Below are 5,000 nucleotides of genomic sequence, written 5' to 3'. Positions count from 1 at the left end.
CACCACCCACCGAATCAAGAAAGAGCTATCAATCTGTCAATCCTTCCGGTGTCCGGGCCTGGTGAGGTTTCCCGTGTTGAGTCAAATTAAGCCGCAGGCTCCACTCCTGGTGGTGCCCTTCCGTCAATTCCTTTAAGTTTCAGCTTTGCAACCATACTTCCCCCGGAACCCAAAAGCTTTGGTTTCCCGGAGGCTGCCCGCCGAGTCATCGGAGGAACTGCGGCGGATCGCTGGCTGGCATCGTTTATGGTTAGAACTAGGGCGGTATCTGATCGCCTTCGAACCTCTAACTTTCGTTCTTGATTAATGAAAACATACTTGGCAAATGCTTTCGCTTCTGTTCGTCTTGCGACGATCCAAGAATTTCACCTCTAACGTCGCAATACGAATGCCCCCGCCTGTCCCTATTAATCATTACCTCGGGTTCCGAAAACCAACAAAATAGAACCGAGGTCCTATTCCATTATTCCATGCACACAGTATTCAGGCGGGCTTGCCTGCTTTAAGCACTCTAATTTGTTCAAAGTAAACGTGCCGGCCCACCGAGACACTCAATAAAGAGCACCCTGGTAGGATTTCAACGGGGTCCGCCTCGGGACGCACGAGCACGCACGGGGCGGTCGCACGCCTTCGGCTCGCCCCACCGGCAGGACGTCCCACGATACATGCCAGTTAAACACCGACGGGCGGTGAACCAACAGCGTGGGACACAAATCCAACTACGAGCTTTTTAACCGCAACAACTTTAATATACGCTATTGGAGCTGGAATTACCGCGGCTGCTGGCACCAGACTTGCCCTCCAATAGATACTCGTTAAAGGATTTAAAGTGTACTCATTCCGATTACGGGGCCTCGGATGAGTCCCGTATCGTTATTTTTCGTCACTACCTCCCCGTGCCGGGAGTGGGTAATTTGCGCGCCTGCTGCCTTCCTTGGATGTGGTAGCCGTTTCTCAGGCTCCCTCTCCGGAATCGAACCCTGATTCCCCGTTACCCGTTACAACCATGGTAGGCGCAGAACCTACCATCGACAGTTGATAAGGCAGACATTTGAAAGATGCGTCGCCGGTACGAGGACCGTGCGATCAGCCCAAAGTTATTCAGAGTCACCAAGGCAAACGGACCGGACGAGCCGACCGATTGGTTTTGATCTAATAAAAGCGTCCCTTCCATCTCTGGTCGGGACTCTGTTTGCATGTATTAGCTCTAGAATTACCACAGTTATCCAAGTAACGTGGGTACGATCTAAGGAACCATAACTGATTTAATGAGCCATTCGCGGTTTCACCTTAATGCGGCTTGTACTGAGACATGCATGGCTTAATCTTTGAGACAAGCATATGACTACTGGCAGGATCAACCAGGGAGCTGCGTCAACTAGAGCTGAGCAGCCGGCCGCCCGGGAGTGTGTCCCGGGGGCCCGCGCGAACACGCAAGCGTCCGCTCAATCATTCTGCAAACAGGAGGAGGCTGAGCTCCCCTGCACAATACACCTCGAAACCCTCTCAGGTCCGGCGGCGCGCAGCGCCGTCCCAAGTACTTGGTCGGGTTCGAGAGAGGCGCAATCGCCCGGAGTTAGGCGAGTAGACGCTTTCGGTGCGACCACCCGTGCTCCCAACTGAGCTTGCCGCTGCCGACAGAGGCCCGGGAGCGTGCTGTCGTGGCATTGCCGGCGGGAGACAACACGCGCCACCTACGGTGACCGGCAGCTCCAACGCCAGCGCCACAGAAGGACAAAAGCCCCACTTGGGTGCCGAAGCGAACTCTCCCAGCACAGCGCACACGCCAACACATCCGCACAGCTGCGATACAAACCACCAGCGAGAACCGCTGGGGCGACCGAGCAGCAGACGGCGTCGCGGCGCCGAGCGCCGGGCGGCGGCGCATCCTCAACGCACACAGTCCTCAATCGGACCAGCACACTGCAGATGTCCACCGCGCTTCGCACCGGGCCCGCGAGGACCTACTTTGGCCGCACGGCGCCGCGCGCAGGGTGCGCCGGCGCGCAGCTGCGACGCCTGCCGCGTCCGTCGGCCGGCGCGCCTGCCACTGGCCGCCCCCACCAGCCGGCTGTAGCGCGTGCGCCCACGCACCGCGCGGCCAGCACGCCGGGAGGCGCCCCCTCACCGGCCGGGGACGGTCCCACCCAGCCACCGCCGCGTATCGCTTCACACCCAGATGCCGTTCAGTTTCGTCGGCATGGTGGGTATCGCTGGAACAACCGGTTAGTACCTCAACCTATCGTCGCCATCACCGATTCACCCCTAGCGAGAACAACCGCACCACAACGGGTTACCATTTCTTCATTTGCGTAACTTCACCAGAAAACGTAGGCGTCCATCGCCATTTGCAACTTCAACCATTATTGCATGCCTGTGTCAGGTGTCACGCCACACTACGTCTGCCCACATACACGCAACAAAATGTGCACGCCTAGACAATACGTGGAAGGTGGCCCCCGTACGTATGCGATGTCCATTGCTCGAACGACTGTCAACCGGCTTCTGTAGCATGTCGCAGATATGGAACGCGCTGCACCATGCCATCACGGTGTGTGAGGAGAGACGACTAGGTCCGAATACATCAACAGACAGCTCATGCTGATCGCCATCCACGGCGTCCGTTCCTCCCACACGTCTCTATGGCGTACCACACTGCAATCCAGCTCTCATAGGGAGACGACACGTAGCTGCGTGCACAATATTTGCACTGTATGGTCCGCCGTTTTTGGGCGCAGTCGTTGTACGGTCACACATGTGCCACGATGTATCATTCAGTACATAAGGACGAATGTGCAGTACAGATTGTGGTTCACGCGTACGACATCAGCGGACAGTTGACACAGGCCGCACCACAACGTAGCCTGCGTACGTCGCATGCGAAGGGCATTGAACATGCAAACTTGTCACCAACCACCTTGCGAAGGCAGGGGGCAAGGTGGGGACGTGGGGAGAGGTGGGGGGGGGGGGGGGCGGCATGTACGCCCTGCTGCCATCCACATTACAGTGTACAGCAGGAGCATGTGGAAAGTCAGCAAGACTTGCAAGGTGTTTAACATGAAGCGATACACAGGGGAGCGGGCAGTGCGAGTAGCGAACTATATTGCGAGGGTTGCGGGTGGGCAACACTACACTAATTGAACGAGTCGTATAACAATTACAGAGCAGGTTTAGGCGACAACGTGGGTTACGATAGGCGACAACGTGGGTTACGTTAGGGGACAACGTGGGTTACGTTAGGGGACAACGTGGGTTACGTTAGGGGACAACGTGGGTTACGTTAGGGGACAACGTGGGTTACGTTAGGGGACAACGTGGGTTACGTTAGGGGACAACGTGGGTTACGTTAGGGGACAACGTGGGTTAGGTTAAGGCACAACATGGGTTAGGTTAAGGCACAACATGGGTTAGGTTAAGGCACAACATGGGTTAGGTTAAGGCACAACATGGGTTAGGTTAAGGCACAACATGGGTTAGGTTACGGCACAACATGGGTTAGGTTAAGGCACAACATGGGTTAGGTTAGGGGACAACATGGGTTAGGTTAGGGGACAACATGGGTTAGGTTAAGGCACAACATGGGTTAGGTTAAGGCACAACATGGGTTAGGTTAGGGGACAACATGGGTTAGGTTAGGGCACAACATGGGTTAGGTTAGGGGACAACATGGGTTAGGTTAGGGGACAACATGGGTTAGGTTAGGGGACAACATGGGTTAGGTTAGGGGACAACATGGGTTAGGTTAGGGGACAACATGGGTTAGGTTAGGGGACAACATGGGTTAGGTTAGGGGACAACATGGGTTAGGTTAGGGGACAACATGGGTTAGGTTAAGGCACAACATGGGTTAGGTTAGGGGACAACATGGGTTAGGTTAGGGGACAACATGGGTTAGGTTAGGGGACAACATGGGTTAGGTTAGGGGACAACATGGGTTAGGTTAGGGGACAACATGGGTTAGGTTAAGGCACAACATGGGTTAGGTTAGGGCACAACATGGGTTAGGTTAGGGCACAACATGGGTTAGGTTAGGGCACAACATGGGTTAGGTTAGGGGACAACATGGGTTAGGTTAGGGGACAACATGGGTTAGGTTAGGGGACAACATGGGTTAGGTTAGGGGACAACATGGGTTAGGTTAGGGGACAACATGGGTTAGGTTAGGGGACAACATGGGTTAGGTTAGGGGACAACATGGGTTAGGTTAGGGGACAACATGGGTTAGGTTAGGGGACAACATGGGTTAGGTTAGGGGACAACATGGGTTAGGTTAAGGCACAACATGGGTTAGGTTAAGGCACAACATGGGTTAGGTTAGGGGACAACATGGGTTAGGTTAGGGGACAACATGGGTTAGGTTAGGGGACAACATGGGTTAGGTTAAGGCACAACATGGGTTAGGTTAGGGGACAACATGGGTTAGGTTAAGGGCACAACATGGGTTAGGTTAGGGGACAACATGGGTTAGGTTAGGGGACAACATGGGTTAGGTTAAGGCACAACATGGGTTAGGTTAAGGCACAACATGGGTTAGGTTAAGGCACAACATGGGTTAGGTTAGGGGACAACATGGGTTAGGTTAGGGACAACTTGGGTTAGGTTAGGGGACAACATGGGTTAGGTTAAGGCACAACATGGGTTAGGTTAAGGCACAACATGGGTTAGGTTAGGGGACAACATGGGTTAGGTTAGGGGACAACATGGGTTAGGTTAGGGGACAACATGGGTTAGGTTAAGGCACAACATGGGTTAGGTTAGGGGACAACATGGGTTAGGTTAAGGCACAACATGGGTTAGGTTAGGGGACAACATGGGTTAGGTTAGGGGACAACATGGGTTAGGTTAAGGCACAACATGGGTTAGGTTAAGGCACAACATGGGTTAGGTTAAGGGACAACATGGGTTAGGTTAGGGGACAACTTGGGTTAGGTTAGGGGACAACATGGGTTAGGTTAAGGCACAACATGGGTTAGGTTAAGGCACAACATGGGTTAGGTTAA

The 5,000-nt window shown here is 54.1% G+C and overlaps 1 non-coding gene across 1 annotated transcript in view; it reads right to left on the bottom strand.

Annotated features, from left to right (window-relative positions):
- Positions 1 to 1,368, bottom strand: part of LOC124772158 — a 1,909-nt gene extending 541 nt beyond the window's left edge. The window contains exon 1 of the ribosomal RNA XR_007013828.1: positions 1 to 1,368. This exon is cut by the window's left edge and continues 541 nt beyond it. This is a non-coding gene — a ribosomal RNA (small subunit ribosomal RNA).
- Positions 1,369 to 5,000: the final 3,632 nt, after the last annotated feature.

The sequence above is a fragment of the Schistocerca piceifrons genome, unplaced genomic scaffold (assembly GCF_021461385.2).
Source record: "Schistocerca piceifrons isolate TAMUIC-IGC-003096 unplaced genomic scaffold, iqSchPice1.1 HiC_scaffold_936, whole genome shotgun sequence".
NCBI lineage: Eukaryota > Metazoa > Arthropoda > Insecta > Orthoptera > Acrididae > Schistocerca > Schistocerca piceifrons.
The sequence above is the reverse complement of the archived record's forward strand: the minus strand, read 5'-3'. Positions and strand labels throughout refer to the sequence as shown.